We start from the raw sequence: 22574 nt of genomic DNA, 5'->3' as shown, positions 1-22574 counted from the left end.
TGACGGGGTGGCGAATGTGCATTGATTATCGGAAGTTGAATAAAGAAACAGGGAAGGATCATTTCCCTTTACCATTTATTGATGAAATGCTTGAAAGATTAGCTAAACATTCCTACTTTTGTTACTTGGACGGATATTCTGGATTTTTTCAAATTCCAATTCATCCTCAAGACCAGGAGAAGACTACTTTTACTTGTCCTTACGGTACTTTTGCTTATCGTCTGATGCCATTTGGGCTTTGTAATGCTCCAACCACTTTTCAGAGATGCATGATGGCAATTTTTTCAGATTTAATAGAAAAAATTATGGAGGTGTTCATGGATGACTTCTCAGTTTATGGAAATGACTTTGATTTTTGTTTGTCAAATCTTTCTACTGTTCTAAAAAGGTGTGAAGATACCAACCTAGTGTTGAACTGGGAAAAATGTCATTTTATGGTTAAGGAAGGAATAGTTTTGGGGCATAAAATTTCAGAGCGTGGTATTGAGGTAGACCAGGCAAAAGTGGAAGTAATAGACAAATTACCCCCACCCATCAATGTAAAAGGAGTTAGGAGTTTTTTGGGACATGCTGGTTTCTATAGACGTTTTATTAAGGACTTTTCAAAGATTTCCAAGCCATTGACTAATCTGTTGATTAAAGATGTTGAGTTTTGTTTTGATAGCGAATGTATTGAAGCCTTCAATAAAATCAAGAGTGCTCTTACAACAGCTCCAGTCATTCAAGCACCTGATTGGGACCTTCCTTTTGAAATAATGTGTGATGCTAGTGATTTTGCTGTAGGAGCAGTTTTGGGACAACGAAGGAATAAGATTTTACATGCGATCCATTATGCAAGTAAAACACTTGATGCAGCTCAAGTAAACTATTCTATTACAGAAAAAGAATTATTGGCAGTGGTATTTGCTATTGATAAATTCAGATCCTATCTAGTAGGATCAAGAATAATAGTGTATACTGATCATGCAGCTATTCGGTATTTACTTGGAAAGAAAGATGCTAAACCCAGGTTAATCAGGTGGATTTTACTTTTGCAAGAGTTCAACCTTGAGATTAGGGATAAGAAAGGAGCTGAAAATGTAGTAACGGATCATTTGTCTAGAATATCTCAAAAGTCAGAAAATGAGGTGGATTTTGATTTACCTATTGATGACATATTCCCGGATGAACACTTATTAGCTTTATCAAGTGTGAAAACTCCTTGGTACGCAGATTTTGTGAATTTCCTTGCTAGTGGAGTGTTACCTCCGGATTTTTCTCATTAACAAAGGAAAAAGTTTTTTTCAGAAGTTAAGAATTATGTTTGGGATGAACCTCTCCTGTATAAGAAGTGCAATGATGTGATTTATCGAAGATGTATACCTGAAGAAGAAGTTAGAGATATCTTGTTTCATTGCCATTCTTCGTCCTATGGAGGACATTTGGGTAGTTCAAAAATAATTATGAAAATTCTTCAAGCAGGATTTTATTGGCCAACCTTATTCAGGGATGCTAAGTTGTTTGTTCAGTCTTGTGATCAATGTCAGAGAACTGGGAATATAACTAAAAGAAATGAAACGATGTTAAATTACATTCTTGAGGTTGAGTTATTTGATGTTTGGGGAATTGATTCATGGGACCTTTCCCTCTTTCATATGGGAATAGGTATATTCTTGTGGCGGTGGATTATGTGTCCAAATGGGTAGAAGCTGTGGCATCTCCTACGTGCGATGCGAAAACAGTTATCAAATTATTTAGGAGTATTATCTTTCCAAGATTTGGGGTGCCAAAGGCAGTCATTAGTGATGGAGGATCACATTTTATAGAGAAACAGTTTGAAAACTTACTTAGAAGATATGGAGTGAAGCATAAAGTAGCAACACCTTATCATCCTCAAACTAATGGGCAAGCTGAAATATCTAACCGGGAAATTAAGTCCATATTGGAAAAGACTGTATCCACTTCAAGAAAGGATTGGGCATTGAAATTAGATGATGCTTTATGGGCATATCGGACTGCTTATAAAACTCCTATTGGGATGACCCCATTTCGATTAGTTTATGGTAAGCCTTGCCATCTTCCAGTTAAACTAGAACACAAGGCTTATTGGGCAATTGCAAATTTGAATATGGATTTAAAGGAAGCAGGGGAGAAAAGGAAGCTTCAGTTGAACGAACTTGATGAATTAAGGATGGATGCATATGAGCATGCTAAGTCTTACAAAGAAAGGACGAAGAAATGGCACGATCAGCACATTCTTCGTAAAGACTTTAATGTAGGAGATTTGGTTTTGTTGTTCAATTCGAAACTAAAACTTTTTCCTGGGAAGCTTAAGTCAAGGTGGACGGGTCCATATGAGGTAAAAAAGGTTTATCCTTTTGGAGCTGTAGATATTTGGAACAAAGATTTTGGGATAATTAAGGTAAATGGTCAACGGTTGAAAAAATATATTCATGGTGCGAAAATAGAAGAGGTACAAAGGTTGTATTTTTCTGAACCTCGCCCTCCAGATTGAATTCTTTTAGTTAGTATAAATTCATTTTGTTGGTTTTTACTTGTTTTTGATTTTGTTTTCAGATTAGGTGCAAAACAGAGCCAGACCGTGTGCTATACACGGCCAGGTAAAGGTTGCAGAGAAGGGAAGTGCTTGGGCCGTGTCATCCAGACACGACCGTGTGGGATCTCCCGAGGAGAAGAAGTAATTGGCCGTGTCCCAGACACGGCCGTGTAAATAATCCCGAGAAGAAGGATGGAGAGGCCGTGTCCCAAACACGGCCCGTGTCTGGAATCCAGAGAAGAAAGAGAAGGGGGCCGTGTCACAGACACGGCCGTGTGATGAGAAATGAATATGGCTGTGTGATATCACACGGCCCGATCCACTTCTTTATAGGGAATTAGGGCACGGGGTGTGGGCGGAACACGGCCGTGTACCGCCGCTCGTTCCTCTTTCCTATTTTCCCATTTCTAAAGGTTTAAACTACTTCTTCTAATTTTTCTTTCTCATTCTTCTTAAGGAGATTTGATTTTCTTCCATGGAAAACGTGATTGAGGAGATTTCGGCCACAAGAAAAGGGAAGGAGAAGGTGGTTGCAAGAAAGGAGAGGAATGTTTGCTTTAAAGGTATTTCTAATGACTTTGGTATTGTTTTCTCTAGTGATGAGCAACGGTATAGATATTCTTCTTTATGTAAACGACCTCTTTTAGGCACTAGGTTTCTTGATGTTGAAACTTTGGGGTTTAAGGACGATTTAGTTTGGTTATTTGAAAGGATAGGATGGAGTGATTTAGTGAACATGAAATATCCTACTTGTCCTAGAATTGTTTTTGAATTTTTAAGCTTAATAGAGGTTGATAATGTTCAAGGTGGGGGGAAGTTTAAGTTTCGTTTGTTTAATGAAAGTTATGAATGGACGTTGGGAGATTTTAATACTTGTTATGAATTGCCAAAGAATGAGCTGTGTGTGATTTTGCCCCAATTTGAGAATTCACATTTTTGGCAACAAATTTCTGAACAACCGCTATTTGATCCTCATAATTCTAGAGTTTCCCAAATTATCAATCCTATTTTTAAATATGCTTACTTATTCATGAAAAACACTATATTTGGAAGGGAGGACAAAGAGGGATCAGTAAGACTTGTAGATTTGTATTGCTTGTGGGCAATGGTTGAAAACGTTCAAATTAATTCTGGTTATTTCTTTCTTAAACATTTGGCAAAATTAGGGAAATCAAATTCTACCACACCTATTATTTTAGGGGGATTACTTACTCAATTGGCCTTAGTATTAGGATGTGATTTGAGTGAATTAGAGGTGGTGGAGAGTTCTTGTACATTGGATTTGAATTCATGTTTAGCAATGAAAATGATTAAGCATGAAGAGCATGGATTTAGTTTAGTCATTAAAAATGGTTTCCCTTTAAAACTGCCCAATCATGATTTTACTACAATTCATAATAAAGAGAATTGGTGTTTGAAGTTAGCTAGGCAACAATCTAGAGCTTTGTCATCTTTTACTCCAAGAAATGTTCCTAAGGGTAACCAAGAGATTCATAGTTTTATGTTTCAAGAACTTAATTCTGCTTTAGAGAATATTCATAGTGATTTAGATTCAACTTATGAATTTCTTGAGAATAAGAAGCTTATGGAGGAGGAACTATTTAAAAAGTTACAAGATTGTTTTAAGAGTGAGAGAGAATTGTGTGATAAGATTTCTAAAATGATGAATTCTTATAAGGCTAAAATGGAATTTCATGAAGATCTTAGAGGTTTTATGAGATTTGTGCAGGATGATATTGATAAATTGCTTGAGTATCATAATTTTTTCAGAAACGAAGTTAGATGGTTTGTTGAAGATTTTGCATTTCTCTTCCCTGATTTTCCTGATTTTCCACCTCCTCCACCATATTGATTTCATCGGGACGATGAAAAGTTTAAGTCTGGGGGGGTGTCATGTACTGTTTAGTTTGATTTTCATTTTCAGTTTTTAGTTTTTGTTAGTTATACATGTTGGTTCTTGTTGCTTTATTTTGCTTGTTTTTGAAATAATCATGGCAAAGAAAAAATTTTGAGAACATCAATCTTCACTTATATGCTTTCTTGGATTCAAGTGAAATGTTAGCACGATCATTGTCTTGATTCATGGTGTTCGAATGATGCTAGTAGTAAACTTTGTGTAGTTCTTTTTTCTATCTTGGGAAGCATTAATAAGCTGAGAATCTTATGGTGATGAGTTTTAGTTTTGGTTCAACCTTAAGGATTTTATCTTCACTACACTTGTGCTTGATGCTTGAATAGTTGATGTCATTGAAATAGTCATGATTCATCTTGTTTGCTTAGTACTTGGTTTCCATGGTGATTTCTCAACTTTCATTTTGGTTACTGGATGAGGCTCAAATCATTAAAGCTCATTTGGAAAAATCAAAATATCCCAACATGTGTGCTAAAAATTACATTTGTGAATAAGTTTTGCACAATGCAAACACTTATAAAAATAAAAAAGAAAAAAAAAGAAAAAAATAAGGGATATAAAAAATAGTTGTCATGAGTGGAATCTAGCAAGTCACCCCTTTGAGACCGAGTTAGGTTACTGGGGAAATGACTGCTTAGCTTCCCTTGAGATTGAGCACACCTTTGAGACCTTGGGTTAGTTGAGAAATATGAACCAAGTGAATGGTGAGTAAGTGCCTATCACTGGTTACTTGTCTTTCACTGGAAACACTAGGAATTCAAATTTGATGACGACTTGACTAGGACATGGATTGAAACTTGAAGAGTTTTGAGTTACTTTTACACAGTGCACAAGATTCTTATGCTTGAACCATACTTTACTTGTTTCTATGATCATGCTTGTTAATGAAACTTTTTGATAGAGTTAGGAAAGTGCACTAGGTTTTATGAATGTGTTGTAGAATAAATGAATTTAGACTGCGACATTTTGCTTGAGGACAAGCAAAGGTTTAAGTCTGGGGGTGTGATGTGCGTAGATTATATACTCTTTTATGCATATTTTCACGCACATTTACATACTTTGAGCATGCTTGATCTATGCATTTTATACTTCCATCTTTCCTTTTAGCATATTTACTCTTTTGGTTCGAAGATCTGCTTTTTGTGCATTTTTTGTACACAGGAGTCGATTTGGTGAAGAATCTACATCTTTGGGCAAGCCTTGGAGGAAACAAAGGGAGAAGTCACCAGGCTGTGTACCTCACACGACCCTGCACTGGTATGGAGCTCGGGCCGTGTGGAGTTTGGCACCAACAGAAGAGGAAGATGACATGGTCGTGTGAACCTCACACGACCGTGTCAAGATTTGAAGCCAACCAGAGCAGAAGCCTTACATGGCCGTGTGAGGTTTCCAGAAAGCAAGCAGGCTGTGGCCGTGTGCACCACACGGCCGTGTAGCATTTCTAGAGAGCAGAAGTGTAGGACCGCTGGGCCGGCTAGAAGGGGGGGTTGAATAGCCTAAAAAAAATAAACAGAAAAGACCCTTCTCGAACTTTCAACAGAACACTTGCATAAAGTAAATTAGCAGTAAATAAAAAGCAGAAAGAAGAGGCTCACAATTTGACTTGGTTATAACCAAGGAGGTTGTTAATCCAAGAAATGAACGTGCACTAAAATATCTCCTTCAGGCGGAGAAGCCTCTTACAGCAGTGAAAGCACAAAAGACAGAAGCTAAACTAGAACAGAATCGCACAAGTGTTTGGAATGTAAATCTCTGAGATGATCTAAAGCTTCTGGACCAAGGCTATATTTATAGCCTTGGTCGGGGTGCCTGGAAGGGTTCCGGGCGCCCTTGGGGGGATAAAACTTTATCCCCCAACGTCCAGAACGTGAAAGATGCGTCCGGACAGTTCCGGGCGCCCCGGACAGTTCCGGGCGCCCCGGAGCAAAAAGTCAACTCTGGTTGACTTTTGTGTCCGGGACCTCTGCTCCGTTTCAGTCCCGCCTCGGTCCGGGTCTTCTACTCCGGATCCGCTCGCTTGGGTGATCTCTGCTATCCGGAAAAGGGCTCACCCGAACCCAACTTCCGGTCTTCTCGAGCGAGCTTCCCTCCGGCTTCTCGTCCCTCGGAATCGCTGCGTATTTCCTTCTCGTCCGCCGGCGTACTCATCCACAGTCTTCGTCCCTCGGACGCACCGCGTGCCGTCCTTCTCGCTAGCTGCGTCTCTTGCTTTCGCTCCAGCTTTCGTCCCTCGGAACCACCGCACGCTTCCTTCTCGTCCGCCGGTGTACTCTTCCGCAGCACCTCGTCCCTCGGACTGTCGTCCTTCTCGCTAGCTGCGTCTTCCGCTCGACTACTTGTGTTCCTAAGCTCCTGCACACTTAGACACAAGGTTAAAACAAACAGGACCTACCTTAACTTGTTGATCACACCAAAACAACCTTGGGGTTCCAACAATCTCCCCCTTTTTGGTGTGATCAACCCAAGTTAAGCTAGGGTTAAAATAGACATAAAATTGAATTAAGTAAATTAACTTAAATTGCAATTTAAGTGCAAAAAGATAGAAAAAATTAAATCTATCTACCTCCCCCTAGACTTATACTTTCTCTTCTCCCCCTTTGATCACAAAAAAATGGGGTTCCAAGAAAAATAATCTAAGGGTTAAAGACTTAGAAAAAGTACAAAAAATCTAAGTTTTTAAGAAATTTAGAAAATTTTTCTAAGTAATTAAAGCTGAGATTTCTAGTTTCAAAAAAATTCTTAACTTAGGAAAAAATAATTTTTGAGAATATTTCTAAGTATATAAATAAAATCCAAAAAAAATCCTAACTTACATTTTTAAGTATATATTTTTTTAAATGACTTAGGCAAAAAATTTCTAAGTAGGTAAATTTCTAATTTGAAATAAAATGTTTTGAATAACCTTTTTCAAGCACTAATTAATTCTTGTATTAATGCTTCATTAGTAAGTTAATTAAACATTTATTTCAATATTTTGGCTTCCAGGTCGTGGCGAGGCACTAGACCTTCTTGGTTATTAGAGCAATAACCACTTCCTTAGACAAAGCCTCATAAAGAAATTCTTTGTTTAATTTTCTCACTTAAAGCGCTAATTTTACTTTTAAAATTAAATTAAGCATGATTTAGGAACCCAATATAGGTTCCAACCTACTGGATTAACTAAAAAGTTTTTAGGAACATATTTTCTTGAAATGTTCCTAATTTATCCCGGGTGATATTTAAAGTACCAATTTAAATTATTAAATCTTCTAACATTGGTTTTAGATGAACATGCATAATTATTTAAGTTATCTATTTGAATTTTCAAATTTTGATTTTCTAATTCCAATTTCTCATTTTTTAATTTTAATTTATCTAATTCTTCTAAGGGACAAGACTTAGCTAGAATTACTTTTAAATTTTTATTTTCACTTTCTAATTTACAGCAGTCTTTTGTTAAAAGTTTAACAAACTTAAACATTTTATCGGGAGGAAGAGATCGTACCTGACTTACCTTGTCGATCTCGTTGTCCGTTTCTCCCCCTGAGATGCTGCTTTCTTCTGACGTGTCTCCCCCTTCATCGATGCTCTCGATGCTCATTTCGGAAGAGCTTGAATCGCAGTCGTCGTCTTGATGACTCGCCATTAGTGCGAGTCCAGAGAATGCTTCGACTTCCGATTCGGACGAAGTATCGTCCCACGTCGCCTTCAGGGCCTTTCGTTTCTGGATAGGCTTCTTACCCTTATCCTTGTCTTTGTTCTTCAGCTTGGGGCAGTTGTCCTTGACATGCCCTTCTTCGTCGCAATGGTAGCAGCGGATAGTTCTTTTCTTTCTACCCTGTGGATGGTTAGTTTTTCTAGAATTGTATAACTTTTTAAATCGTCTTACCATCATTACCATTTCCTCGTCATCGAGAGAAGATTTTGATTCAGGTTCGTCTCTCGAAGCTTTGAGGGCGACGTTGTTCTTTGGCTCCCTCATTCCTGCACATCTTGACTCATGCACTTCAAATGTTGAAAAAAATTCTTCTAATGAAATTTTTTCTAAGTCCTTCGAAATGTAAAAGACATCTACTAATGATGCCCATTTTGAATTTCTAGGGAAGGAATTTAAAGCGTACCTGAGCGAATCTCGGTTACTTACCTCTTCTCCGAGATTCGAAAGTCCGGTGATGAACTCCTGTATCCTCGAGTGTAGATGTGCAATTGTTTCACCTTCTTCAAGATGGAGGTTGGTGAGCTGGTTGCGAAGTAAGTCCCGTCTCGCAAGCTTGGCTTCGGATGTTCCTTCGTGTAATTCAAGGAACTTCTCCCAAAGCTCCTTTGCCGAGTTGTAGGTGCCGACACGGTTGACTTCTTGTGGCGGAAGTACGGTTAGCAGATGGAATTCTGCTTTCTTGTTTGCCACGTACTCGGCCTGCTCTTTCTTTGTCCATTGATTTTTCGCTTTGCCCTCGGGAGCTTCAAAACCATGTTCCATTGTTAGTAATAAATCAAAATCGGTACCGAAAAATACCTCCATGTGCTTCTTCCAGCTTGCAAAGTCCCCCTCGAATTTTGGTGGGTGGATGTTAGATCCGGCCATCTCGTTGCTTCGTTCGGCGGTTAGTCCTCCTGAAGCGTCTCGGCTCTGATACCACTTGTAGGACCGTTGGGCCGGCTAGAAGGGGAGGTTGAATAGCCCTAAAAAAAAAACAGAAAAGACCCTTCTCGAACTTTCAACAGAACACTTGCATAAAGTAAATTAGCAGTAAATAAAAAGCAGAAAGAAGAGGCTCACAATTTGACTTGGTTACAACCAAGGAGGTTGTTAATCCAAGAAATGAACGTGCACTAAAATATCTCCTTCAGGCGGAGAAGCCTCTTACAACAGTGAAAGCACAAAAGACAGAAGCTAAACTAGAACAGAATCGCACAAGTGTTTGGAATGTAAATCTCTGAGATGATCTAAAGCTTCTGGACCAAGGCTATATTTATAGCCTTGGTCGGGGCGCCTGGAAGGGTTCCGGGCGCCCTGGGGGGGATAAAACTTTATTCCCCAACGTCCAGAACGCGAAAGATGCGTTCTGGTCAAACTTCACGTTCCGGGCGCCCCGGAGCAAAAAGTCAACTCTGGTTGACTTTTGTGTCCGGGACCTCTGCTCCGTTTCAGTCCCGCCTCGGTCCGGGTCTTCTACTCCGGATCCGCTCGCTTGGGTGATCTCTGCTATCCGGAAAAGGGCTCACCCGAACCCAACTTCCGGTCTTCTCGAGCGAGCTTCCCTCCGGCTTCTCGTCCCTCGGAATCGCTGCGTGTTTCCTTCTCATCCACCGGCGTACTCATCCGCAGTCTTCGTCCCTCGGACGCACCGCGTGCCATCCTTCTCGCTAGCTGCGTCTCTTGCTCCCCGAGCAATCTTCCGCTCCAGCTTTCGTCCCTCGGAACCACCGCACGCTTCCTTCTCGTCCGCCGATGTACTCTTCCGCAGTACCTCGTCCCTCGGACTGTCGTCCTTCTCGCTAGCTGCGTCTTCCGCTCGACTACCTGTGTTCCTAAGCTCCTGCACACTTAGACACAAGGTTAAAACAAACAGGACCTACCTTAACTTGTTGATCACACCAAAACAACCTTGGGGTTCCAACAAGAAGGGTCCTGGCCGTGCGAGTCTCACGACCGTGCAGCTTTGGCAGAGAAGGAACTGGACATGGCCGTGTGAATCTCACACGGCCGTGTCACGGGGCCGTGTGGCGCCCGATTCCCTCCTCTATTTAAACCCTCCTTCATGAATTGAAAGGGGATCTCTCCCCCTTTGGGAGAAGGCAAGATTTGGTGGTTTCCTCCCACTCTTGGGAGGATTTCTGGGCGATTCTAAGGGAGTTCTTGACGATTTCGACTCCGGAGCGAGGATTGGATCCGAAGACGAGGTTTCTCCGTAGATAAGTTTCTCTTCCCCCCCTTTTCTTGGTTTCTTGGATTGGGGATTTAAGAAATGCTTGTAATCTTCATTTCTTCGGATATTCTTCCTCGATTCATGGAGTAGATCTTGTATTCTAGGATTAAGGGAGTATTTGTATGATGGATTGATGTAATCTCTTGTGGATTTGCCATTTTCTTGTTTCAATGACATTGTCTTGCTTGTATCAATTAGATCTTGAGTGAGTAATGATGATTTGTGCTTAATTCACATTCTTGATTGATTGTTTGGATTACTTGTGGACTTTGTAAAGATAAACTCTCACTCGATCATCCGAGGGATCCACGTGACAGGTGCAAGCCCGTGTAAGGACGTTTGAGAGATAATCTTGAAGAGGAAATAGGAATATTCAAGAGAGTAGGATGAATTTTGTGATTAGTATCTTGTATCTTGATAGATTAATAAGTTGTGGGCTTCTATGTTGATATCCGAGGAAGGCATAGTAATAGGTGCGCTTCTGTGTAAGGACAACGTAGGTTCACGTCTAATTGATCATGTTTAGATACATTTCTCAGTCCTTAGCCGGTTATCTATTGCAAGAGAGAACCGGCAACTTTCTACAAGAGTTTGGCAATTGAGGGATAAGAATTGGTGAACCATTTACATTCAAGAAATCTTACAAAGAAACCGAAACTCCTAGAATCTCCCTTATCATAACCCAAAACACTAAACTCTTGTTTGTTGATCTATAATATTAGATTTGTTTACCTTCACTTTACATTTGAAACGATTGGATAGTTGTTTAGCTAATTCGCATTGAGACATTTCTAGTGCTTATTCCAGTCCCTGTGGATACGATAATCTTTAATATTACTTGCGACATTTTCGTACACTTGCGGAGCGTGACAAGTACCTCTGGAGGTATCGCTAAATTTTCGGAAAATGCCCTAGATACATAAGAATGGGTTGCCCCAGTATCGAATAAGATAGTTACACTTTGCTGTAAGATACCAATCTGACCTGTAACAACTGTCGAGGCATTCGCTACATCTTCTTTGGTGAGTGAGTAGATCCTCGCATTTGTCATAGCTGGAGGGGCTTCTAGTCTGCCCTGGCTGATGTGTGGACCATCTAGAGCGGCCTGCATCTGATGTAACTGAGCTGGCTGGCCTCTATACTAAATCGGCTGTGGTAGAGGAAGACTAGCCTTGTTTGGGCACTGCTTAGCCATGTGCCCTTCCTTTCCACATTCAAAGCATCCCCGTGTGCCTTTGCGACAAACCCCAGGGTGGAATTTCCCACAGGTAGCACATTTGGGATAACTAGGCTGTTTGCTGGCTGGTCCTCCCTTTGGGTAACTCCCTGGTTTGCGCTTGTTGCTGGAGTTCCCTTTCCAGTTAGAGTTGTGGCCCTGTTGTTTCTGAGTACTTGAGCCTCCTTGCCCTTTGGACTCTGAGAGGACTTGCTTCTACTGCTTGATATTATTCTGGTAGTGCTCGGTAGTCAGAGCACTGCTGACTAGTTGTTCGGTGGTTTGCGGCCTATGAACGCCGCCAGCCACGTTCATTGCTATTTCCGGCCTCAGCATCTTTAGCATCAATCGGACTCGTTCTTTTTCTGTGTTGATTAGTTCGGGGCATAGACGAGCCAATCTATTGAATTTCTTCACAGCTTCCTCAACTGATAGGTTGCCCTGATGAAACTCAGTGAACTCGTCGTAGTGGCGGTTTGTGACCCGCATGTGAAAGAACTCCTCGAAGAATTCTTTCTCGAAGTCAGCCCATGTCATTTGGTTCACTGGGCGCTTCGCTCTAATTCTCTCCCACCACATATGTGCATCTCCTGTCAAACAGAAGGAGGCACACTTCACCTTTTCATGCTCTGGCCAGTCCAGAAGCTCCATCGTACTCTCCAGTGTTTTGAACCAGGCTTGAGCATCCCATGGTTCACTAGTGCCTGAGAAGTTCTCTGGCTTGACTCTCTGCCACTGGATTAGATAGACTTCTCTCTTTGCCTCTGCTGCTGGGGCTACTGGTGCTGTAGGCTGGACTGGTGGAACCTCTATAACTACGGGGGTTGCTATGTTTGGTTCCGGAGTGACAGTGGGAGTATTCTGCTGATTAGCCTTTAAGGTGGCTATTTCCTGTTGCTGTTCAGCTAGCTGCTGTTGTAACTGAGCCACTAGTGCTGTAAGGTCTGGGAGAGGCACTGAACTACCTGCCTCATGCTGGGGCTCAGTAGCTGGTGTCCTCTTAGCTGGGCGTCCTCTTGCTATTTCTAAAGGAATAGAGGACATACATAACTAATACTATCACATTTAACTAATTACTATAATCAACCATGTTAAATACTATCATACATCAACATGCTTTAGTTATCTATAAACATGACAGTAAGAAAACATATGTAAGAGAAGAGGTGTTCTTACTTGGAAGCTGCAGGTTCAATGCTGATGTGTGTGAAGGAAGTATGGAACTTGCTCTGATACCACTCTGTAACGACCCACCTTCTACTAGCTAGGCTGTAAGATCGGACCGTCATAATATGCTGTGCTAGGCTATGTTTTAAGATGCGGAAATGTGAACTAATTTAAAACCTTGCCAAGCTAATACAAATTCTTGGCTTTACATGTACTAAGAGATGCAATCTAAGGTATACATGGCATATCCTGCATCCCCTGTGGTCAAGGAGCTGAACTACAAGGTCTCTTGGTCGAAACCCAGCTCCCAATCGATCCAGGTTAAACTCAATCGATTGCAAGCTGTTGAATCGATCCGTGGATCGATTCCGATGGCTACTGTGCTCGGGTTAATATTCTGGATCGATCGGCTGATCGATCCAGACTGGCCAATCGATCCATTGATTGATTCCAGAGCTCTCTGTTCGCGGGAGCGTTTTCCCCGATCGATCGAACGATCGATCCAGGAGCTTACTGTTCGCGACAGAGTGCGGCTGGATCGATCAACTGATCGATCCAGAAGCTTACTGTTCGCGGAACCAGGCTCCCAATCGATCCACTGATCGATTGAGGGCCCCCAATCGATCCACTGATCGATTGGGGTTTCTGATTTCGCAGCAAACTCTGATTTCAGCACTGTTTCGTGCCAAACTCACATACACGAGATCTAAAATAACTGGAAAGCATTCTAATAGCAAACAAATAACATTCTAAATATGGTTACTAACAAGCTAAGCGGATTTTCTATAATTTCATGCATTTAGATAACTAAATAACAAAGAATAACATGATAAGAAAACTAAGTTCTTAAATGTTCTAGTCCATCCAAGGTCTTTTATTCCAGGTTCCATCCACACACATCTTCCTTGCATTGACCTCCAGCCTCCTCTAATCCATCTTTCCTTTACCTTTATCTGCAGTATAAGGAAAAGAGTATCTGTAAGCTTTCGCTTAGTAAGAAACCATCTATCTCACAAAACATGCATACGATGCAATATATGTTTTTAAAACATGCTATTTGAAACATATGATCATGGAATATGCAAGAGCATGGCATGCCATACAAGCAAACTAGTCATGGCAACAAGTGCTACTGTAAGCTATCACATTGTGTCAATAGAAAACTAAACTGATACAAACAAACTGAACGGAGCAAATGCTAACTAATGCTGGAGCTGTACTGAATTCACATAACTAATTGTGAGGTTTCGAAAGCTATTTTAGTAGATAGATTAAAATAATAATCATGCTGCTGTTTGGGCTATGCGCGCATCCCTAACTATACCCGGGTTTGCAAGTCCCGAATTTAGTAGGGTTACTAGGTTATCTAAACCTAGGGACGACTATGGGAGCCCAACCCAATGGATATCTAATCCAGTACAGTGCCACTGAAAAGTAAAATACTGAACATAAGCTAATAACTCTTGTCTTGCTTTTACTAGGTTGTCTAAACCCAAAACTAGGTTATCTGAACCTGGGGCAACTGTGGGAGCCCACCCATTGGACGTCTAGTCCATAAAAGCTGTAGCAAGACTAATTAAGCTGTAAAAATGCTTCTATTGCATTTATCTAAGCTATTAAAATGCCTATGGTGGCATTTCACTGAGCTGAGCGTTTAATCAAACGCTTGGTGTGCACTAATTCACACCCTATCACTAAAAATCTGCATACGGCTAAAACAATGCATACAAACATACAAACCTTGTACTATTTGCTTGCGGGAGGGTTGATTCGCGCGAGGGCCGTTGGTGGTTTAAATCGGGAGAGTGTGGTAGAAAGGATGGATGTGATCATATCAGAACTAATGCACCGGATCCCATCAGAACTCCGAAGTTAAGCATGCTTGGGCGAGAGCAGTACTAGGATGGGTGATCCCCTGGGAAGTCCTCGTGTTGCACCTATTTTTATTTTAATATTAGTATTATTTTAAGAAAAACGTGTTATTAGTGTGTTTATTTTCCGTGGGTTGTTTATTTGTTATTTATTTATTTATTTATTTTTTTGTTCCCTTCCCCCGGAAGGCGGCGGTGACCGCATGGGAAGCTGCGGTGGTTTGTTTATTTAACTTTTAATTTTTCAATTTTTGTTGTCTAGTTGTTTCGTCGGGGGGAGGGAGGGCGGCGGCGGAGGGTTGATTCGCGCGAGGGCCGTTGGCAGTTTAAATAGGGAGCGTGTGGGAGAAAGGATGAGTGCGATTATACCAGCACTAATGCACCGGATCCCATCAGATCTTCGAAGTTAAGCGTGCTTGGGCGAGAGCAGTACTTGGATGGGTGACCCCCTGAGAAGTCCTCGTGTTGCACCTAATTTTTTTTTTATTTATTTTTTATTTTTTTGTAATAAAAATGTGCTATCAGTGGGTCTATTTTTCGCCGGTTGTTTAAATGTTAATGTGACTATCCCCCTGGAAGGTGGCCCAGACCGTTGGGAATCCGCGTCGGTTTGATTATCTAACGGTTGATTTTTTTTTTATTTGTTGGTGTTTTCAGGTTTTTTTGCCAGGGGGAGGGCGGAGGGTTGAGGATTCGCGGTAGCGCTTCATTAATTTCACATCCTCGGATCGTGGTAAATTGATGAGATTAAATTTGAGTGAACGGTCAAGATCGACCGGAACTAGTTTAATGGTAAGGATGGCTAGATCTTAATGAACGACTCTGATCATCGGAGATCTACATAGATTGACTTGAATAAGCCAGATCTTGATGAACGATGATAATTAATTATATTCGAGCCCTATGATCAGTTCGCTTCAGATATGATCCAATGGTTAATTGTTGATTTTTTATCATGTTTATTGAGTTAGATTCGTATTGCGAGTTTTGTTATAGTACTTCTTGTTTTTTATGGATTGGATTTCAACTTATAATTATGGTAGTTATCAGTGTGTCACCTTGATTTAGTTATTTGTTTTTTTAGCGGAGGCGTTGTACTGTTTGCTTACGGGAGGGTTGATTCTCGCGAGGGCCGTTAGCGGTTTAAATAAGGAGAGTGTGGTAGAAAGGATGAGTGCGAACATACCATCACTAATGCACCGGATTCCATCAGTCCTCGTGGTGCACCTACTTTTATTTTAGTATTATTATTATTTTAATAAAAATGTGTTATTAGTGTGTCTATTTTCCGTGGGTTGTTTGTTTGTTAATTATTTATTTATTTATTTTTTTTGTTCCCTTCCCCGGAAGGCAGTGGTGACCGCATGGGATGCTGCGGTGGTTTTTTTATTTAACTTTTAATTTGTTGATTTTTGTTGTCTGGTTGCTTCGTCGGGAGGAGGGAGGGCGGCGACGGAGGGTTGATTCGCGCGAGGGCTGTTGGATGTTTAAATAAGGAGCGTGTGGTAGAAGGGATGGGTGCGATCATACCAGCCTTAATGCACCGGATTCCATCAGAACTCCGAAGTTTAGCGTGCTTGGGCGAGAGCATCACTAGGATGGGTGACCCCCTGGGAAGTTCTCGTGTTCCACCTACTTTTATTTTAGTATTATTATTATTTTAATAAAAATGTGTTATTAGTGTGTCTATTTTCCGTGGGTTGTTTATTTGTTATTTATTTATTTATTTATTTTTTTGTTCCCTTCCCCGGAAGGCGGTGGTGACCGCATGGGATGCTGCGGTGGTTTGTTTATTTAACTTTTAATTTTTTGATTTTTGTTGTCTGGTTGCTTCGTCGGGAGGAGGGAGGGCGGCGGCGGAGGGTTGATTCGCGCGAGGGCTGTTGGATGTTTAAATAAGGAGCGTGTGGTAGAAGGGATGGGTGCGATCATACCAGCCTTAATGCACCGGATTCCATCAGAACTCCGAAGTTTAGCGTGCTTGGGCGAGAGCATCACTAGGATGGGTGACCCCCTGGGAAGTCCTCGTGTTCCACCTACTTTTATTTTAGTATTATTATTATTTTAATAAAAACGTGTTATTAGTGTGTCTATTTTCCGTGGGTTGTTTATTTGTTATTTATTTATTTTTGTTCCCTTCCCCGGAAGGCGGTGGTGACCGCATGGGATGCTGCGGTGGTTTGTTTATTTAACTTTTAATTTTTTGATTTTTGTTGTCTGGTTGCTTCGTCGGGAGGAGGGAGGGCGGCGGCGGAGGGTTGATTCGCGCGAGGGCTGTTGGATGTTTAAATAAGGTGCGTGTGGTAGAAAGGATGGGTGCGATCATACCAGCCTTAATGCACCGGATTCCATCAGAACTCCGAAGTTTAGCGTGCTTGGGCGAGAGCAGCACTAGGATGGGTGACCTCCTAAGAAGTCCTTGTGTTGCACCTAATTTATATTTATATTTTTTATTTTTTTTATAATAAAAATGTGTTATCAATGGGTCTATTTTTCGTGCGTTGTTTAAATGTTAATGTGACTATCCCTCTGGAAAGTGGCACTGACCGCTGGGAAGCCACAGCAGTTTGATTATTTAACGGTTGATTTTTATTTATTTTAGGTTTTTTCATCGGGGGGAGGGCGGAGAGTTGAGGATTCGCGGTAGCGCTTCGTTAATTTTATTTCGTCGGATCGTGGTAAATTGATGAGATTAAATCTGACTGAACAGTCAAGATCGGCCGGAACCAGTTGAATGGTCAGGATGGCTAGATCTTATTGAACGACTCTGTGTTAGAGTGTATGCTAAAAGTCTAGCTTTTTATAAATATTTATTTTGAAATAAGAATCACATTGGTCAAATATCTACATTTATGCTAAGTGTAGTTGCCTATTTAATTTATATTATAGATAACATGGTGTGAGGATGTAACGACCCGCCTTCTACTGACTAGGCTGCGAGGCCGATCGCTACAATACTGCTGTACTGACTGTGCGGAAAACTGAGCTAATTTAAAATTTAGCTAAACAAATTACTGTAAAGTCTTAACCTGACATTCTAAGAGTATTTAAGTGTTGTACACATGCTAGGAGAGACAATCTATGCCTCTCGAATGTCCTGCTAGCTGTAATCAGACATTTCAACCGATCCGTGAGTCGATTGAGCCGTCGGAATGATTCACAGATCGTTCCAGCTGATACTGGCACAGAGGCACCCTCTGGATCGGTCGGCTGACCGATCCATAAGCTTACCTCGCTTCTGTACGCAACTGGATCGGTCTACCGACCGATCCAGGAACACCCTGATCGATCGGGAGACCGATCGGTGAGCCTCTGTGCTTCTGCTGCGTTCTGTACGCAGTTGGATCGGTCTACCGACCGATCCAGGAGCGCCCTGATCGGTCGGTAAACCGATCAGTGCACTTCCTAACTTTCTGTTCGCTTCGGGATCGGTCGGCTGACCGATCCATAACCCTTGCCAACTCTCTGTTCGTGCCTGGGTCGGTCGGCTGACCGATCCCGTGACACCAACTCATTCCTGATCTGTCGGCTGACCGATCAGGGTTTCTGATTTCGAATCAGAAACTCTGATTTCAGCACTGGTTCGTGCCAAAACCTCCCACTACAACTATCTAATGTATAATAAACATTCTAACAACATGTAGTAACAATTCTAACTTAAGCTAAAGCAAGGTTTACTGGTTCATGGCATTTTAACAACTTAAAGTGCATGAAGATATGAATTTCTAAAAGTTCTAATTGCTTAAAACATGAAACTGAACTAATAAACTGAAAAGTGCTAAAGTAAATGCTAAATCCCCAGAGGGTCTTTTATTCCAGTTCCTTCCACACACATCCTCATCTGCATTGACCTCCAGCCTCCACTGCTAGTCCATTTTCCTTTTACCTGTATCTGCAGTATAAGGAAAATAGTATATGTAAGCTTAAAGCTTAGTAAGAAACCATCTACCTCACTAAAACATGCAACGATGCGATTATGTTTTTAAATCATGCTGTTTGAAACATACTGAATATGCAAGCATGGCATGACATGGTATCATACAAAGCATGGCATAACATAAAAACTGAACATGCTTTAAACTGAACATGGCATACTTATAAACTGAGCATAAAACTGAACTAATCATGCATATATCTAAATCTGTACATGAACTCGAATCATGTAAACTGAACCTGACTGAACTGAAAGCTAAACTAGTGTTCTCATCACTGGTTTCAAATTTGAAAACTATACATATAATAGATGAAAATACTAAACATGCTGCTGGGGCCCTGGCAACTGTACATACTGTGCGCGCATCCCTACGAGACCCGGGATTGCAAGTTCCGAATCCAGCAGGGTTACTAGGTTAACCTAGGGACGACTGTGGGAGTCCAGCCCATGGATATCTGATCCAAGTACATTGCCAACTGAATAAAAGTAAAATACTGAATACTGTTTTATTTTACTTTGCTGTTCTAGGTTATCTGAACCTAGAGCTAGGTTATCTGAACCTAGAGGCTACTGTGGGAGCCCACCCAATGGATATCTGATCCATTAGCTGTAATAACTGATAATAAACTGAGTAAAATGTTTCTAATACATTTTACATGCTGTTAGGACGCCTATTGGTGCATCCTTCTGAACTGAGCATTCTACCGAATGCTTGGTGTGCACTAAAAGCACACCCTAAAACTGAAAACTGTAAAATTACTGAACTAATGCCAAAACTAACAAGCGAGAGCAATTATACTGCAGGTGAGGGGTTTCTTACCTCAATCGCAAGGTTTTCTTACGATTCTATTCGCTAGGTTTCTCGAAAAACTGATCCTCTCGACGAACCGCTTACGTCCTCGCGTTCCTCTCGCGGAGAAGAATCTTTTTCGTGTTGGAGTCGTCGCCGGAAGATGATCCCTTGACCCTTGGCTTGGTGTGTGCCGTGCGTGAGGAAGAGGGGAAGAGGAGAGGTGCGGCGGTTTTAGGTTTCAGGTGAGGAAAAGCTACGGTGAGAAAATAATCTAAACTTCTCACTTAAATCCTTATTTATATTTACTAATTAATTCATCCAAAATCAATTATAAATATAATTGATTCCCTCTTCTTTCAGCACGGCCCTGCTGGGTTCAACTGGTTACTAGCATTATCCCTTACACCATAGGTCTCGGGTTCGATTCCCGCCTAAGCTATTTTGCGACCTATTTGTTTTTGCTACTTCCGCTACTCGGAAAATTCCGGAAAAATATCTAATAATTCCAGAAAAATCATAGAATAATTATAAAATGAATTCGGGAATTTTTCGGGCTTTACAGAGGAGACACACAAAAGTTTTTGTTATCAGTTCTTGATAAATTATAAATAGTAGTTCACAACCAAGATGGAATGGGACAAACCATTGGAGTGGTTGTAGTGTAATTTGGTATTAGTTTATCTTGACAATAAAATTACACTAGTACACTATGAGTGTATTGAGCAGGACCATTTGAGGTAGTTTTTTTTATACTGACTACATAAAAGAACAAAACCTTTGTTATTATGGAAGTGCATACTCTTAATCATGATATAATAACAAGCACGTATACTTAATATTTATTTCTTTAATTTATCAAAGGGTGTGATTTAGCTCGTTAAATTAATCGGCCTGATAAGTTAGGAAATGATATTATTTATATGATGTGTTATTGATTATAGAATGAAACTGTGTCCTAGTAATCTAAGTTGATGATGTCCTCTTGAGGAGCTCATAAGGATTGTCATGTAAACCCTACAGGTGGACTTAGTCCGACATGATAATAAGGTTGAGTGGTTCTACTCTTGGAGCTAGAAATTAATTAAGTGAGTTGTCAGTAACTCATTTAATTAGTGGCATTTAATATCTTAAACACAGGGAGACTAATGCACTCATGATAAGAAGGAGCCCATATTGTAATATGAGATTGGTGCGGTAGTGCAATAATAACTCTTTAGTGGTATGAGTTATTATTGATGAACTTGAGTTGGGTGTTCGGGGAGAACACGGGAAGCTTAAGCTCATCGGGAGACCAAAACCAATTCCTCCTCAAGGTCCCTATTGTAGCCTCTTATTTATAAAACCTTATATCCACTTAGAGCCAAGCTTCTTACCCATCTCTTTGTGGACGGCCAAGCCAAGCTTGGAGCCCAAGCCAGGGCCGACCAAGCCAAAGGATGGAGCCAAGATCAATGGCCAGCCAAGCTTAGAGCCTAAGAAAGGTGGCCGACCACACATTAAATAAAAGGGTGATTATAAATTATAAATTCTTTCTTTATGTGGAAGCCATGATTTTAAAAGAAAGTTTTAAATTTTAAAATATTTCCTTTTATAGTTTTCTACAAAGGATTAAAAGAAAGGTTTGATATCTTTTCTTATTTATAGTTAAATGGAAAATTTTAATTTTTGATAATATTTCATTTTTTGTAACCATCCACATATTTTAAAAGAGAGATTTTAATTTATAAAATTTTCCTTTTATAACTAACAAAGAATTTAAAAGAGAAATTTTTTATTAAAATTTCTTACCGGAAACAAATAAGGAAGCTTTAATTTTGTGTTTAAAACTTTCCTTATTTGGAGCACTTGAATATGACCGGCCATGATAAGCTTAGAAGGAAGTTTTAATTTTTTATTTTAAAACTGTTCTTTTTAGTCATTGGCAAGGAATATAAGGAAGTTTTAATTATATTTAAAACTTTTCTTTTTTTGCCAAGACCAAGGATTATAAAAGAGAAGGAGGGGGTGCCTCACCCCAGAACACATCTTCTATTCTTCTCTTCCAATTCCTTGGTGGCCGACCCTATTCTTTCTCTTCTCTCCTTTTATTTTCTCTCTTGGAGGCCAGCGATACCAATTGTGGGAGATCTCTTGGTGGCCAGTTGATTGAAGGAGAAGAAGAAGAGAAGGAAGCTCTCTTGTCTAACATCCCTTGGAGGTTAGTTGGTGGCCGGATCTTGGAAGCAAAGGAAGAAGCTTGGGTGGATTTCCTCCTGGAAGATCGTCGCCCACACGACGCCCAAGAGAAGGAGAGGAATACAATAGAAGATCAAGAGGTCTATAAGCTACAAAAGGTATAACTAGTTATTAGTTTCCGCATCATAACTAGTTCATCTTTTGTATAGATCTTGAAAAACCAAACACAAGAGGTTATCGGTTTTAGTTATCATTTTTGTTATCGATTTTATTTTTCGATTTCATGTTTCGATAATGTATTTCTATTGAGATCTCTATAGTTAAATCTAATTTACTGTAAGAAATTAAATATCTGATTTCTTTGTGAGACTTTGTCTAGGAAGTGGTGGATAATCCCATACCCAAGAAGGCCTAGTGCCTCGCCATGTTTAACTTAGAAGCTGATCTTTGAAATAGATATTTGAGAACTTCTGTAATATGATTTAACTTAGGAAAATCACATCGGTTGAACTACGAGTAAGAATGTTAAGTTTCGTTCCCAATCAAAGTTTAACTTCTAAAGGAAAATTTGGATTAATAATGTTAAGCATCGTTTGCAATCCAAATTTAACTTTAGTAGAGCACATGGGTAGCTAGGATAGTTCTATGCTTGTACAAATTTTTGTACAGGGGAACTAGGACGGTATTCCGAGTAGCAACCAACAATTGGTATCAGAGCTAGGTTATACCTTTGTGTGTTTGATTTTTAGTATAATTATGCACATGTTGTTAGTTAGAGCCCTAAAGCCAATCATATGATGATTGTTGTATGGACTCGATGTATCATATTCTTATATATTTATAAAGGCATTTCTTTATGGTTATTATACTTACTTGTATTGGTGCTAAATAACTAAGTATAATAGCATCCTTTAGTAGAAGGTTCTTATCTATATCAATCGATTGGTTGAATCGATAGTGAGATGATATAGAGAACACTACTCTTAATAATTCCTAGTCAAGTATTAACATTCAGGGACAATGTTAATGCGACGAGACTAGCATGTAGGTCAACTCGATGA

General features: G+C 40.3%; 2 non-coding genes and 3 pseudogenes across 2 annotated transcripts; all 5 read left to right on the top strand.

Annotated features, from left to right (window-relative positions):
- The first annotated feature begins 14561 nt into the window (after positions 1–14561).
- On the top strand, positions 14562–14680 carry LOC121968994. The gene has a single exon (XR_006108493.1). It is a non-coding gene; the product is annotated as a 5S ribosomal RNA (ribosomal RNA).
- A 286-nt stretch (positions 14681–14966) lies between these two features.
- LOC121968983 lies at positions 14967–15085 on the top strand. Its single transcript, XR_006108484.1, has one exon. It is a non-coding gene; the product is annotated as a 5S ribosomal RNA (ribosomal RNA).
- A 1042-nt stretch (positions 15086–16127) lies between these two features.
- Positions 16128–16246, top strand: LOC121968671 (annotated as a pseudogene).
- Positions 16247–16531: 285 nt separating this feature from the next.
- Positions 16532–16650, top strand: LOC121968673 (annotated as a pseudogene).
- Positions 16651–16925: 275 nt separating this feature from the next.
- LOC121968662 lies at positions 16926–17044 on the top strand (annotated as a pseudogene).
- The last annotated feature ends 5530 nt before the right edge of the window (positions 17045–22574 follow it).

Source organism: Zingiber officinale, chromosome 3B, assembly GCF_018446385.1.
Source record: "Zingiber officinale cultivar Zhangliang chromosome 3B, Zo_v1.1, whole genome shotgun sequence".
NCBI classification, from domain to species: Eukaryota; Viridiplantae; Streptophyta; class Magnoliopsida; order Zingiberales; family Zingiberaceae; genus Zingiber; species Zingiber officinale.
The sequence above is the reverse complement of the archived record's forward strand: the minus strand, read 5'-3'. Positions and strand labels throughout refer to the sequence as shown.